General features: G+C 41.3%; 1 long non-coding RNA gene across 2 annotated transcripts; it reads left to right on the top strand.

The window, feature by feature from the left end:
• Nucleotides 1-438: 438 nt before the first annotated feature.
• On the top strand, nt 439-2,937 carry LOC127343519 (uncharacterized). Of its 2 annotated transcripts, XR_007877314.2 has the most exons (4): nt 439-477; nt 1,950-2,224; nt 2,314-2,358; nt 2,692-2,937. It is a non-coding gene; the product is annotated as an uncharacterized lncRNA (long non-coding RNA). The 2 variants fall into 2 exon arrangements; XR_007877313.2 differs by lacking the exon at nt 439-477 and having other exon boundaries at nt 1,039-2,224.
• The last annotated feature ends 14,075 nt before the right edge of the window (nt 2,938-17,012 follow it).

Here is a 17,012-nt window from a genome sequence, read left to right as displayed (position 1 = left end):
GTGCAATCCACCTTCCGGGGCTACCGCCAAGGCATCCCCACGAACTCAAGCCCGTGACTTGATCAGCACAACGCAACGTGAATTGGACAAGGTAGAACGACACCATAGCAAGGAGGAACCGGAGCGAGCGAAGTGTTTTTTTCTCAATTCATAACGCTCTGAAATATTATTTTTTTGCAGCATATATATATTTCATATTGTTCTGGAATATTATTTTCCTAATATATTCATTATTGTAAAAATTCCCTCCAAAAGAATTACTTTCCCGCAACCTAAATTAGCGCCTAATAATTTAGTTTTGGCCAAAAAAATTAACCTCCCGCTAAACACCTCATTAGTTTCCGTCCAAATATTTTTGTTCCCACCCAAAAATAGCCTACTTAACCTTCCAGGCAAACAACTCAAACCTACTCCCGATTAGTACTCTAAACCAAATCACGGCGTCAACACATAGAAGCACGCCGGGGTCAACCTCAGGTTAATTTCTCCCAAATCTCCCAATCCCCTCCCATCGTAGAACCACATCTTCGAGTGCCGCCGTGTCGCGTGCTTTTTCCCATCGTAGAGCGGCACCACTTCGGGGTTCACCCCCAGTCGCAACATCACCGACCCGGAGGTGGAGACGCTGTGAGTCTGCGATCCCATTCATCACCAAGCCACATCCCTGTGATCCCGTGTTTCTTCACTGTTTTAAATTAACAACTCTGTTTCTTCACTGTGGTCGCAATGTTAGATCCATTTAGATCCCCTGTGAGCTAATTTGAATCTTTTTTGCAGTCGTTTGCATTACTTCTATTGCAACCCATCTCAACATATCTAATAGATTTAAATCGCACTCTGAATCTACCAATATATTTTATGGGGCTACTTATCACACACTAGAGGAGGACGCGGTATGGCGAGGTCGGGCGCTCGCCCTAACATCATTCTGGCCGTATGCGTTCAGGCGTTTGTTAATCCCTGGATGGTTAGTAACGCTGCTGGATCATTTGGAGGCAGGAAAAAAAAAAGGGAGTGAGAGTTGTGCACTTCTTCAGTAGGCAGTAGCGAGGCTCTGGTTCTGTTTCACACTTCGCCGTCGCTGCTTCTGTTTACATGTAGTATAAATTAAACAAGATCAACTACAAGATAATTGAGCCATAATCTTCAAGGAATGGCTGATCACAAAAACCTATCCTCTAGCATTACCTTCTAGATTGCATGAACATAAAGTTGAAAAGATTGGTAGTGGATATACACTGATACTTTCATACTCCTTTTGGTCTTTTAAGTGCTAATTTGAAGTTAGTGGTAAATATTTACTATAATTTGTTGCTTCATTTTGTATTTGGGATCTCTTTACTCCCATATTAAAATTATAAATCTTATTAAAGTATAACCGCATTTATTTTAGAGTTCACCTTACCTCAATTCTATTTCGTCCTCCGCCACTGTTATCACATATCTAGTTTCAGCTGTCTTATTTTGCTTGTATCATGTAAGTTTGTGGCCAGTAGATTATTCACCATTGCAGTCGCAACTCTGTATTTAGTTACTCAAGTTCCTTTATCTGAATGAATTATAACATGACACATGACTCAATGTAGTATGGGTTCATTCAGAGCCTGATCTCAGTTAACTCTTGGCTAGATGCTGTTGTCTATTGAGTAACAGTAGCAAGAATGATAAAAGAGGATACGGATACGGATATGTTTTTGTTTGTGATCTGCCTGTAGGTTTTTCCAGAGTTAAAACTAGATATTTTAAATACATTTTTGTGCTATATGTCCTTTTGTTTTTTTGTATCAGATTAAGCTTGGACTTCAAACCTATTCCGTTATAGTTGAACATTGTGTCGAGTGTTAGAGTTGATATGTCTTGTTGAAAGTTCTGGCACTCTGTCTTATTCTTTCAGAAATACCATTAGCCCTCTGATGTCTGTTTAGCAAAAAATGAATCTTATTGTACAGTAAGGAAAGGGTATGTTGTCTTTACAAGGATGGAAAGTATAACAGAATACATAAATAAACGTGGACAATCCAGATCCGGTAATTTTTTTTTATCTCAGTTAAGCTGTCCCTAGCATTTGCTATAATGCATAAAATCCTTGTATGGGTTAAATTGCTAAATCTTTAATACTGCTAAATCTTGTACATGTACTCAAGGGCAATGTCTGCTAATGACATGTGTGTCCTCAATGAATGGCCATCCCATGCTCGCTGCTACCGTGCGTAACTACATGATGGTACTTGCTTTCCTTTAAATTTGGGTCATTGGTTCTTGCAATCTAATAACCAAGTAATGCAATACTATTTTCTATGATTTGGGTTGTAGAAGCAGATGGACAGAAGAAGAAGAAAGGACGAGGTGTTCTAAAAGGTCTTAAAACAGCTCAGAACCGTTTTGCCTTCCCAGTATGCTCAGTATATAGGCTTGTAGTAGCAATACTTTTGTCCAATCTCTTCATTAATTAGTAACTTAGTCTCATGTACCAATTGTATTTGTTGGACACTTGATGCTACTTTTAATGTACAATTGCTTTTGTCCTTGTTATGTTCTTAGGCATATTTCTAAGATGTATGTAGGGCCTAGGTTAGTAATTAAAGATATTGCGTTACATCATTTCACTTGGTATTAGCTTGTTGACAGAACTTGGCTTGCTTTCTCTTAATATTTAGTTGGCTATTTTTTCTTTCCATTTCTTGATTGCAGGAAGCAAAGAAATAGCTGGAGAGGGTACAAGTAATGGGAAAAGGCACCTACACATACGTACTATACTGTACATCATGGATAGTTTAGTCTTACACTTAATTAGGATGGCTACCCATTTATTTGAGCTTCCTTTGATGAATATTTGCTATGAGTATTTGATTTGTATGAACCTACATATTATATGTATGGTTTTAAATTTTGTAATTTAATGGCTCTTTTTATGATTGCGATAGGCTATTGCTACAACTCATTTTCCGTTGCCTTAGGTTAGACCCACGGAAAATAGTGTTGCGTCAAATCTTCACCCCACTAATAAGTTGTCGCAGTAGCTTGTTGCTACAAACAGTTTTCCCCTTGCAATAAGTATTTGGTGTCACGAAACTGAATTTTGTTAATAGAGTATGACCACGAAAATATTAAATTTAGTAGCTTCTTGCTACAAAAAAAGTTGACCGTTGCCATAACTATTTTTCACCACGAGTGGAATGTTTGTTGCTATAAGTTAATGCCACAAACATAGCGTTCGTGGCAAAATGCCTAATGCTACGAAACATGGGGTGTTGGCATAGGCTATTGCCACGATTGTCTATTGCCACGAAAGAGCATGCGCCACGAAATGTGGATTGTTGGTAGATGTTATTGCCACAAATGTTTGTTGCCACAAACTATCAGTTGCCACATTTCGTTCGCATGTTGCATTAAGTTATCTCCACAAACCAAATTGTGGAGATAAGTGAGCATTGCCACGGGAAAAAATGTGGCAACTTCACACATGGTTGTTGCAATATAATACTTTATTGCCACAATTGCGTTTTTGTTGCAATAGCCTATTACCATGTGTCTAGTTGCAACGCTTCCCAACGAAAGCTATTTCGTGGTAATAGGTACATATTGCCACAAAATGACTTATATTGCGACAATTTTTTCCGTTGCAATAGACCCAAATCCTTGTAGTGACAGTTCATCAGCTACGGGACGGATGGCGCAGTGTTCGCCTTGCACATCCACCCTTGCGGCATGGACACCGCGGTATCCTTCGTGTGCGTCAGGCCGGCGGCGTGCAACTTGCCCCGGTATAGGGTGACGATGTGGGCGAACGGCCCGCCGATGTCGGGGCCGCGTAAGCTTACCGGGGAACACTTGTTTGACGTGGTGAAGGCGGTATTAGAGCCGACGAGCAGCCCGACTCCGGGCACAGTTTCTTTGGGAGATGTCACTTCGTTCCTCTCGGTGACGCCGCGGTACCTGTGCAGCAATGAATCATCGAAGCAGCTGACTATCTATTTGCGCATCGATAAGGAGTGAGTGAACATAACACTACCCTCAATCTTATTGGGACGATGCTAATGTGGATTTAAGTAATGCTGAATTAATTTGTTTTTCTTGTGACAGGGCGATTAGCAAGGAGAAGAGGATCTCCGTGCACAGCTAGCGACCTATATCTCGGCGTCCACCAAGTGTCCCTGAGTTGGAGATCTTGTTCTGCCTCTTCTTTTGATGTTTATATTGCTTCATCACCGTAACAGGAAGGGTGTGTCTGGGGCTTTCGGCTTCAAAGTACTCAGTACAAGGACTAAAAGAGACGTTTTGCGGATGGTTCTTGTCAGGACGGCCGTAGTGTTGGAGGTGGTCATCTACTTCGGTGGGGAAGGACCTGATTGATGTTCCAATCTTTACTACTTAGACCTTTATCTAAAAATGTTGAGGGATTGGATGTATTTTATGTTTACCATGAATTAGTCTATGTAATATGTAACCCAATTCGCCGATTAATGCAACTCTGGATCCTTCACTGTCATACGACTACTAAAACAAAATAAATAAACAGGCATTTTAAGTTTAATGCACATGTAATCAAGCCACATAATGTTGGCGTACTGGGAAGCAATCAGGTTTACTATTGTTGGCATGTGTGGTACAATTTCATGGGGCAATACCCAATCTAGCTTGTTCAATTACATTACGTGAAGTAATTAAAATATGGATGCCTAGAATCATTCACTTCCATACATTGCGATGGCTTATAGCGGTTTCTATGACCAATCTACATCACAAATCTAGTTCAAATTTGATCTATTTTTATGAACAAAATTGGAAACTCTACTTGGCATTTTCGTTTATTATGACCAGATTCACATATGTAGTGATTCATTTTCTTTTCAAATCGCCATACCATTTCCTCGTCAACTCTTCATCTTTTTTTAGTTTTAATGAATTTCCTTTGGTTGCATTCAATTTGCTTCAAATTTACCGGCTTCGCCATTTGTACAAATTATTCATCTTTTCTTTGTAGTTTTGTCATGCATGGAGCATAACACCCTCCCATGGTAAAATCTGCATATTTTCTACCAAAACTCATGCCGAACTTTAAAGAACATGCAATTTTAAATTGACCAAAATTGGTTAAAACTCAACATAAGCCCACATATATTACAAACTCGAGAAATAATCAACATATATATCACCTAAATGGTCATCTTATGAAGTATGCCATGTTTCAAAATTGTTACCTTGAAAATTTGGCCCTTCTCTCAGGTAGCCACTTCACAATAAAGCTCACATAAAGCTCTTATTTTACACTAATAAAGTAGAATGTATTTTTGTGTGAAATGAAGTTGAATAAAATATATGTGAACGGTAAGATGGACATTGCTGCCAAAATTGGGGATAATTATTAGTAAGTTCATACTAATATACAATGCAATCAACATGACCACACATGTGTAAGCAAGACAATAAATCTTTTTTAAATTACCTTAAGGTTGTAAGTTTGTTATTTGTATAGCAATTTTATCTCATACGATGACTCAAGCTAGCACATTTTTTTTGAATTAGCTTCAATATTCTAGGACCCACCACATTCGTAAAATGGTAATGACAATTTTACGTATCATAGTGCACAAAACACACACACACACACACACACACACACACACACACACACACACACACACACATATATATATATATATATATATATATATATGCACACTTATTTCAATATTTAAACTATATTTTCTTCATTCAAATTTTCCGACCTGGCAATTTGAACATGTAGTTGAATTTTGAGTAAAACCGCTCATACGTCAAACATGAATCCAAATACGGTACAATTCGAGAAAATCTACACATCACATTTTGGCCAATATATATGGTATAATGCTTGTGAAAATGTAGACTATGAAACACTCAACGTCAGTTTTTTAGGTCATGGATGTCTTGGGCAACGACCAAAGTCTGGTAGGATGGTGAGGCCTGAGTTACGAACATCATTCTTCTCCTCTCACCCCCATTTGAGAGAGAGAGAGAGTGTGTGTGTATGGGTGGGGTGGTGGGGGGGGGGGGTAGAAAGCCATGTTAATAAATTAACTCATACATGAAAGCAAGAAATCAAACTTGATTTATATAAATCACCCTTAGGATTGTAGTTTGTTATTTTTATAGCATCTATATCTCATATGACGACACAAGCTAGTCCACATTTTTATTTTCATTGAAGTTCTTTTTGTTGCAGTCAAATTACTTCAACTTTTAGAACCCACCATCCGTACAAGGGTAATGGAAATTTCTATGATCTTAGTGCAAGGCTTCACACAGAGACACTCAAAGTATTTCAATATTTAAAATTCATTTTCTTCCCTCAAAATTGCCGACCGTCCATTTGTAACATGTAGTTCAATTTTGAGTAACATCACACATATGTCAAACATAAATCTATTTTTTTTTTGATATTTCGAGAAAATCTTCATATCCCATTTTTGGCCATCATATAAGGTGTACTGCGTGTGAAAACATAGACAGTGAAACATTCAGCGTCACCTTTTTTAGCCAAACTGGTGGGACGGTGAGGCCCGAATTAATAAAGCCACCACCATCCTTCTTCTCCACTCACCCCTCCCCTCCCCTCCCCATCAATATCCTCTTCAAAGCAGATTAAAGAGGATGGAGTGCCCCCACGACGGGTGCGGGAGTGTGGTCGCCTACAACAGGCTCCACGACCACGAGCTCGCGTGCCCGCACAGCCCGTGCGACTGCACAGAGGCTGGCTGCGACTTCGCCGCCTCGCCAGCAGCGCTCATCGCCCACCTCAGAGAAATCCATTCGATTTGTGTGGACATGATCCCGTACGGCACCGCGATGGCGTTCATCATCCCGGTGCTGGCACCGCCAGAGCCAAGACGTCCGGTCATCTTCTACGGGAACGATGGTACCGTGTTCGTCTGGCACACATATACGCAAGTCCATCCGGAGAATGGATGCGTGCTGGCCAGCCTATCCGTTGAGTGCGTTAGGTCGGCGGCGTGCGTGTGGCCGGAGTACAAGGTGAGTATGTCGTCGCACGGCAAGCCATCACCTAATCGCTCTGAGATCGGTTTAATGCGCCCCAACCATACGGCCACTATTCTGGCGAACAGCACGACCACGCCGGGCGCCGCCAAAGCGTTGGAACTAGAGTGGTCGTTGCAATGGTTTCAACCGTGCACGGAGCTGACTATCTGGGTTCGCATCGACAGGTGATACATACGCCTATCTTAATCTTCGTGTTTATCTAATTGAAATTGCGGTTTATGCAGTACTGAATTAATTAATTTTTGTTGTCAAAAGGTTCTCGTCAGACGGAAGTTCCTATTCGGACTAGAGCGGCGGGTTTAGGTTGCCAACTATGGGCTTTTTTCATTCAGAGGATTCACCAGGGCGGCCCTAACGACGATATATGATCTTATTTGGTGGAGAGGGACTTGCTTGCGTTTCCTATCTACAGTTAGGGCCCATTATGTAAACACTAAGCGCTTGATTGTATTATGTGTTTAGACTAGCCACAATGGGAGTATCATAGGTAGTATCATGCATGCCATGTAGGCAAAAATCTTATGTGGCACATCAATTAATGAGGAGAGATGTGAGAGTAGTATCATAGGTAGATACTGTATCATAGCACGTAAAACTAAAAACTTTAGTGGCAAACACATCATGTACACATATTTGCATTGAGATTCTACAAAATATTAAATATGATGAAACTATGATACTACTTCATGATACTATGCATTGTAGGTGTTGTATCATAAACTAGTATCATATGTATGATACTAGTCTATGATACTTCCCATTATGACTAGTCTTATGTTCACATACTCTATGGTGTAATAAAATATGGAATTCCATGTCCGATTAAATGCACCTCTGGACCCTGTCAGGCATTTCCCTTGTTATCTTTTCTTTTTACACATACTGTAACCATTGTTCAACGCGCAGTCCATCGGCTTGGGTGCTAGATGCTTCCTCGGGAAGGTACCCTATCTTGCCCATTTGAGAACACACGTCTCTATAATTGCTCAGAAGCCCCGCGAGGGCACGATGGTCTTTTCTGGGTGTATGTAAGATTTAGCCTTGACCAGCCCTCCACCCTTCTTCTCTTTCTGTTGTCCTGGTAGCTAGTAACTAGCCTTCACCAGCCCTGCACCCTATCTAGTAAAGTACCTCGCAAGCCATGGCTCCATTGAGCCGGGCGGCCCGGCGGCAGGATATCCTAGGGAAGACGATGAGGACTAGGACCGCCGAGAAAAACTTGACATCTAGCCAGCTAGCGCGTCGTTGTATGGCCACTTATGATCGCCTGAGCATTCTCGCAGAGCAGTCTATCCTCTATTCGATGGAGAGCGAGCCAGTGGGCGAGGGTTCGTCCGGGTAGGTTTCTAGCTGCGTGTCCTCCAGTTCATTCTTATTTTCTAACTGTTTTTTTCCATTTATTTACATCTCACAGGGCCGGCGGTTCAAACGTCTCCCCGATAACCACCACGACGGTGGCGCCCCAAGTCCGGTCGTCGGAAGCTGAGTTCGGTCCCGTTTCACGGCCAAGCCAGGTAGGCTGTATACTCCCAGCTTGTTTTTTTTATACTCCCTCCAATCCATTTTAATAGACTCAGATTTAGTACTCCCTCCGATCCATTTTATTTGACTCAAATTTAGTACTAGTACAACTTTGTACTAAATCCGAGTCAACTAAAAGGGATCAGAGGGAGAATACAACTTTACTAAATCCGTGTTAACTACTACTACGGAGTACTAAAAGGGATCGGATGGAGTAGTTTATGTAATCACGGCTTTCCTTTTAATTATGTGTTGATGAACACTGTGCTATTTGTGGAGCGTCCAAGTGATGTCCATTCCTGTATCAAGATCCGTGCTAGAAATTAGTAGTACTCCTATTTTTTTTGCGTGCAATTACTCATATATGAATTGGTTGGATTCTTTTTTTTCCATACAATGATCGTGCCAGCAAATGGAGGTGAACATGGTCCACATAGGCAGCCAGCTGGGGAATGAACTCTCCCTAACCCCGGAGTTTGAGCCTGTTCACGTAGATTTGGCGTCCGAGAACAAGATCTGCCTTTATCTTCAGCAAGGCATCAATACCTTTACTGCCGAGCTTGACAGGCTTAATGAGCAGAACCGCGTTTGTGTGGAACTGCAAAACCAGAGCGTCACATTGATGAATGATGATGATGCAAACACCACCATCAAGGGCGAGGGTTCGTCCGGGTAAGTTTCTAGCGGTGTGTCCTTCAGTTGATTCTTATTTTCTAACCGTTTTTACATTTATTTACATCTCACAGGGCCGGCGGTTCAAATGTCTCCCCGGTAACCACAACGACGGTGGCGCCCCAAGTCCGGCCGTCCGAAGCTAAGTTCGGCCCCGTTTCCCGGCCAAGCCAGGTAGGCTGTATGCCTCTGTCCACTTGTTTTTTTATAGTTTATGTAATCACTGCTTTCCGATTAATTATGTGTTGATGAACCCTGTGGTATTTTTGGAGCGTCCGAGTGTTGTCCATTCCTTTATCAATATCCATGCTAGAAATTAGTACTCCTATTGTTTGCGGGTAATTAATACTCATATATGAATGGGTTGATTTCTTTTTTTTTCATACAATGATTGTTGTAGCAAAAGGAGGAGAACAAGGCCCACATAGGCAGCTAGCTGGAGAATGAACACTCCCTCACCCTGGAGTGTGATCGTCTTCACAGAGTTTTGGCGTTGGAGAAGGAGATCTCCTTTTATCTTGCGCGATACGTCGACATGCTTAAGCAGCAGAACGCCTACTGGGTGGAACTGAACAACAAGAGCGTCACATGGATGGATACTGGAAGCAACCTCATCAAGTATCTCATGGAACAGAGGTTGAAATTAAAGCTCAAGAGGCAGATCTCGAGGGTGCTAATGCGCGGACAAACCGCCGTCCTTAAGGCGATTATCAAGGAGAAGGAGGATCTCCGTGCACAGCTAGCGACCTATATCTCGGCGTCCAGCAAGAGTTCCCCTGAGTAGGAGATCTTGTTCTGCCTCTTCTTTTGATGTTTATATTGCTTCATCACCTTAATATCGCCATGTGCTCGTAAAACTGCGAGTTAACTTTCTGTTGGTATGTTGCACATTTGATTTGAACTTTGTGTTTTGCAATGCACAATTGATCAACTACTAATAAGTGTATATTAAAATGGCGGGATACTCTTGTTAGCGGCGAAAATTTTCCATTTGTTGCTATTGTAGCGAAGCTAAGCCCTTCAGAATCTTCCCTAACGTCAAGAAAACTTTCCAAAAACATAAGCATTTTGGAGGGCAACCTTGATGATATAGGCTATGAGGATGATCCTGGGTTGTGGTTCTTAGCGTGATCTGTAAATGGAAATGCTTCTTGTTCATACCTGAGGCTTTACTGAGGCTGCAAGATGTTCTCTAAGGACACTGTCAGTTATGTTCAGATAAGCTAGGGAAGAGATTACTGGTCTTGGAGCATATTGTCTTTTCGTGGGATTGAATTATCCGCTCAACATTGCAGTAAATCATGCATATTTCGATTTATATTTTGGTGGAGTTTCATTCGATTTGAATCATAGGTTTGTGAGCAAATATATATTTAGTTTAAACTAGTGCTCGAATACGTAAGAAGCTATTTAATCACAAGCTAGTCGTCCGAATGGGATGAAATATTCATAGATTTTAAAACAAGGCATCTACATATTACTGGATTTTTTTCAAAATTTTCTGAATAGTTTTTCTTTTTTAGCTTCAAAATAACAGATAGTTTGGAACGTTGGATCATGAATGGATGGTAGATAGTGGCACCTAGTCACAATGAGACTTGGAAGCATCAAGTCACTGAAGCTCCGTCCGGTTTCCAAACCAAGCTAGGAATGCATTGAAAATGAAGTTCTGCTCTAAAACATCTCTCATTTCATTTTGGTGCTCGCGCGGTTGCATGCTGCCAACGTGTTAAGGTACGTGTCTCTGGCATAGAGTACTACGATTATCGGCGAAAAATATATCGTATTGGAAACTGTAAAAAAAAACCTTTCTGCTCAAGCTGATGTGACGAGACATCACTGCACCAAAAGTCGTCGCAAATTTATAGATGGGTGGCGTGCTAGTCTACCATCTACCAACTATCAAATCGGCGCCCAGTCGCAGCAGTAGCAGCCTAGAGTACTGCCTAGGTTTTGCCCCTTGCATGTCTATCATCTTTTTCTTCACCCTCCCAGAATCACGCGCAGGATCTCGATCCCCACCACGCCGCATCACTAGTACTATACCTTTCTCTCCTCACCCTAGCCGGCCGCGGCGCGCATCGTTCCTTCCATAGCGCTCGCCCTCTCCTCCGAAAACCCCAAGCGCAGTTGCATCCGCCATCCATCTAAATCCATCTTCACGTGATGGAATATTCAAGGCTTTGCCGGTGCGGCGGGGACGGCCACTTGGAGGCTCTCACCGGCGACAACATCGACCTCATCGCTGTGCATCTGGACGTTACCTACACCGTCCGACTTGCCGCATGTTCCAGGGAGCTCTACGACCAGATCAGCAATGATGAAGGTAAGATGCACCATTGGGATGAACCCTGCCTGCTGATGCCTCCGCCTGCTTATTGGTTCGATGAACCCTGGTTCGTGGCGACAGCATCTCGTCTGCATGTTACCGTGTACGACCTGGTGCCCCTCGACCATCCTCGCCGTTCTGTCACCCTACCGTTCATGCACGACAGAAAATGGCTTGGCGCGAACGGCGACTGGATCGCCGCCGCCGATCATCGTGGGTGCCAGTGGTGCCTTGTGAACGTCTACACCGAGCGACATATCCCCCTTCCATCCCCACCTGATCCGAAGATTGGTCATGGTGTTACATATCAACCTGCTACTAAAGATTGGTTATACTATCTTTGCTGGAGTCGAGCAATTAATTTGTTGAAGATTCTAATCTTCCAAGTGCCCACAAAAGGTGGGAGGTATGCAGATTACAAGCTCATCGCCTTGTTCGACAAAAGGATTTTCTACCTTGAAGGGGGTGGCGACTAGAGAATGCTGAAGAACCCTACACCTGAACAAATTGTGCCGGCGTTCTGTGATGCCATTGAACTCGGTGGCCAAGTTTTTGCGGTGGACGAAATTAGGGGCTGGACGTACTGCTGGGACACCCCAAATGGTATTTTTTCAGTCCTTATGTTGCATTGCATGATACACTGCCTTAATCAATGAAGTTATTCATGAACTACCTTGTTTATATTTTACCTTTCATAAATTCACACCGCCTTTTGCTGAATATGAATGAACCGTTGCTTGCAATGAATTAATACTAATTAGTCACCAACAAACATAGTATGCTCAGTATGTGATTGCATTCCTGAATTAGTAATTCTACGCCACTGCAGAATATGGATGTAATTAACCAGTATCTCAAAAGATAAGGTAGCACTATGAAGGCACCCTTTTTGATAACCTTTTACACCCATTGTTTCATATATAACTAATTGATTTTTGCTCCAAAAGGAGGACGAGAGACCCCCGCCATCTGCATCAGAGAGATGCATAAGGACTTTCATAAGTATATGACTTAACGATCACATCCTTTATCTGAATATGAATGAACCGTTGCTTGCAACGAATTAGTACTAATCAGTCATCAGCAAACATAGTATACTCTGTATGTGAATGCAATCCTGAATTAGTAACTCTATCCACTGCAGAATATGGATGTAATTAAAAAGTATCTCAAATGTTAACGTAGCACAATGAAGGCACCCTTCTTGATTAACTTTTACACCCATTGTTTCATATAACTAGTTGATTTTTGCTCGAAATAGAGGGCGAGGTACCCCGGCCTCTGCATCGAAGAGATGCATATGGCCGTTATTTAGTACTCCATCTCATGAAACATGTTATAACTTTTTCTTACTTTTGATTTACTCCCTCCGTCCCACCAAAAGTGTCTTGAATATCTGCCTTCTCCTTTTTTCCCTTAGAAAAGTAACTCAATCAAAATCCAATTATTTACTAAACAAGAATGAAATACTTGTTATGCCTAATTTACTTAGTTTAACCTGTACCTTTTTTAATTCTGTTCTTTATCCGGCTAGATTTTTCTTTGCCAAATTGCCCGAAGCTTATGCATATTTTAACCCCATCGTGGATGTTATGCCTGTCATACCTCTATTTTTTTTCTATTAGCCTTTGTTTGGCAAGCTGCTTTAAGTTTCCCATGAAATGTTTAGTACTCTATCTACCAAATTGAATGTTGTATTCATTCCAAAAAATCAACAAAATGTGTACAAGGCGAGAACTTTTATATTTTTATATTACTAGTATGTATGCACGTCAAACCATTAAAGATTCTGTTTGATAATCAAAAGAATATTTATAGCATGCCTTTCGCAAGTTTTGAAAGAATATATAAAAAATCTAAAAAAATAGATGTAGAGAATGTATTATTCTACCAGAGTGTAAAATCTGAAATTGAGATACCCTATATTCGGGCCGCACAAAAATGACAGAATCTGATAGATTTTGAAGTTACAAAATGTTGGAAAATATATGTCAGATTTTGTTGTTGTTGCAAAACCTTAAATATAAGATATTTTGATTTGGACATTTGAATGTTGGTAGAACACAACATTGTTGACACCCGTATTTAATCTCCGTTTTCTTTGGAACTTCAAAATGCAGCTCTCAAAATTTTCAAAAACCATGCTACATGTAGCTCGAGCTATATTCATGGTTTTCGAAAGAAAATATTGCCAACAATGCATATATAAAATACGAAAACAAGAGTGGTCCTACAAAAAATGATGTTTCTTCCCATCAGTCGGCAAACGAAGGGAACAAATAAAAAATTAAAAATATGTGTACATCTAACACTCACTCATTTCTTATCTACCTTTTTCTTTGATGTTTCCTTGAGAGTTGAGACCGTAAGAACCTTCCATTGATCCATGTAGCAGTGCTGAATAGCGATTTCTTTGAATGGGGTTATTCCTATGCTTCAGGGGTTTTAGATATTTGGTCATTTTTTGGGGTAGACCCAAGGCTCACGTGATGGTTCTAAAATATTGTAGAGTTAGCTATGTGCACTCTTCACAGAGAATCCTGATGTTGTGCACCGTTAGATTTAGCACTCCAAGGGTCATGATTGAAGCTCTATACTCAGTTTAAAACTGGACCAACTGGTAGATTGTCTGTACTCCTATATTGCATACAAATATCTAATCATATACACCGTTGGATCACTTAAAACAAAGGGAATTAACTACAACACAGGACTTATACTTAAGATGATATATTTGTCAAAATTTGAATGTATCTATATGCTTTCACTGTCTAGATACATCTGAATTTGGACAAATCTCAGACACTTTCGGTGGGACAGAGGTAGTATATAATTGTGTATACACTAACTAGTGTCTAATTTTGGCGAAGTTAAGACTAGTTTCGTGGGATGCATGCAGTATAACTGATATATTGGACACTCGATTTGAACACATGAATGACCAATGTCCTTAGCTTACATAGTCGTATTTATACTGTGAGCATGAACGATGAACAGTGCTGCTGTTTGAATATGGTTGCCAGTAACACCCTATTCGTCTCCATTTCTAATATTGCAGAAAACCCGATGTCCATGTTCGTAATCCCGCCACCGGTGGTGGATGATCAGCAGTACGCGTAGTTCCTCGCTCCAACTGCTGATGGCAAGCGATTGATGATCATCCTTACAGTAAACAACATTGGGATTGCCAATGCTGAAGTACCTCCTGACATTCCCTATGCTGCTAATGGGCTTCAGCTACGGCAGTATCCTCCTGTTGCCACCTACGTCTTTGAGCAGGATCCCATATCTCTGTTCGTTGCAGCACGTGCAGGGGACTTTCATTGGAGGCAGGTTAACAGCCTCGGCGACCACTCTCTGTTCCTCGGACTCAATTACCCGATCATTGCCAACCTGAAGAAGCGTGAATCCAAAGCTCCTGATGGCACATTGGTTCCATTCATGAGGAAAAACTGCGTCTACACAGCATACCGGAAGTATCTTCATAATCAATACCCTAAAATTTTGCGCTGCAACCTCCAGCCAGATGAAGGTGAGACTGTGGGAGTTATCAGCCTTCCCAGAGTTAGTTGGGGTAGTGTCCGACAAGCGGCTATGTGGTTTAAGCTTGCTTTAAACATTGCCCGTTCGGTGTTACCTTTAAAAAAACACTGACACACTTTTTTATTATGCTTGAAGTGTTGAGAAGTAATACACTGTTTTTAGTATGTACTAGTTTGAATCAGTTTATTTGAACACTGCCCTGCTTTTGTATTTCGTATTGCCTTCATATTATTACCCATGCATGGCTGTTTTAGGATTGACTTTATTTCAGCACTATAATTACAATGTGTGTACGTCCTTTATAATATAGCCACCTCTTGTTGATCATAGTCATGAGAGGACCATTCCTATTTTTTCGCCGCTAAAGGGTAAAGTACATCCCTGGGGGCAGCGATTTTTGCTGCAGGCCACTAAACATGCATCAACTATGAGCAAAGAAGTTGATGTGCGACCTAGGTGACTGTGCGAACCCCACATGTTAACCAAAGAAACAAACATGTCAATACGGAACTAGTGTACATACGACAACTCCTATATGATATGTGTACGATTGAGCATCTGGAGGTGTGCTGCCACCTGCTTCCTCACACGTTGGGTTTGATCTTGTGTTGCGTACACGGATCGGACTGAAATTGTCGTGTGCATAGCAAGGTTCATGTCAATAAGGCTGAGTGCCTGAGTGTGGCATCTAAGTCTAGGCAACAAATACTTTTGGGTTCCAACGGCCATCTACATGGTATTTGCTATAGGCCTACTTGCTCAGGCTGTTGAAGCCCAATAACTAGAAATGGGCTTTTCTGCTCATGCAATTTCGGCCCTTTTCTAATGAACCATAGATCCTATGATGGCAAAAAACAAAAACACGGAGATTCTGCATAAAAGTTGTTTTTATTTATTTAGAATTATCCGGTTGCAATTTTTGAAACTGCTCATGGCCAATATGAAAATCCTTGATCGCTCCATACCCACACGGATCACGGTATTTTTAAAAAATTCATAAAGTGGATTTGAAATTTAAAACATATCCTAATAATTCCATGATTTATTCTATTAACTTGCAAGATCTTGGAGCGAAAGAGCTTGTATTAGTCTGCAAAAATAATACAGAAAAACCTGTCATTAACAAGAAATGAAGGTTTATCGTCCAAAGAGGATGCCATGTGGGACCCATGAGCCAGCAGCGTCCTCAACATTTCAAAGGCGGTAGGAGATCCAAAAAAAGGCAAGTATCTCAAAAATAGGGGTCAAAAATAAATCATAGAAATGAATCATTTATAGTTCAGAGTGGCTGACATGTGGGACAGATCTGCCAGCAGCATCCTCATCATTTCAAAGTCGGCAGAGGATCAAAAGAAAAAAAAGGCAAATAGCCAGAAATTAGGGGTCGAAAGTAAATCCAACAAAGGAAACTTTTATTATTCATAGAAGAAGACATGTGGGACCGACCTGCCAGCATCGTCCTCATCGTTTTAAAGGCCGCAGGGGATCAAAAGAAAAAGGCAAATAGCCAGAAATTAGGGGTAAAAAATAAATCCAACAAAGGAAAGGTTTATTGTTCATAGAGGCTGACCTGTGGGACCCATGAGCCAGCAGCCTACTCAATTTCAAAGGCGGCATAGGATCGAAAGAAAAAGGCAAGTGACCAAAAATCAGGGGGGGGGAATCCAAGAAAAGAAACTTTATTGTACATAGAAGATGACATGCGGGTCCCATGAGCCAGCACCTTACTCCACGTTTCAGAGGCGGCATGAGATCGAAAGAAAAAGGAAAGTGACCAAATATCAGGAGCAAAAAATAATCCAAGAAAAGAAACTTTTAATGTACATAGAGGATGACATATGGGTCCCATGTTGTAGCAGCGGTCTGAACGTTTCAAAGACGGCATGAGATCGAAAGAAAAAAGGCA

Source organism: Lolium perenne, chromosome 3 (genome assembly GCF_019359855.2).
Source record: "Lolium perenne isolate Kyuss_39 chromosome 3, Kyuss_2.0, whole genome shotgun sequence".
NCBI lineage: Eukaryota > Viridiplantae > Streptophyta > Magnoliopsida > Poales > Poaceae > Lolium > Lolium perenne.
The sequence above is the reverse complement of the archived record's forward strand: the minus strand, read 5'-3'. Positions and strand labels throughout refer to the sequence as shown.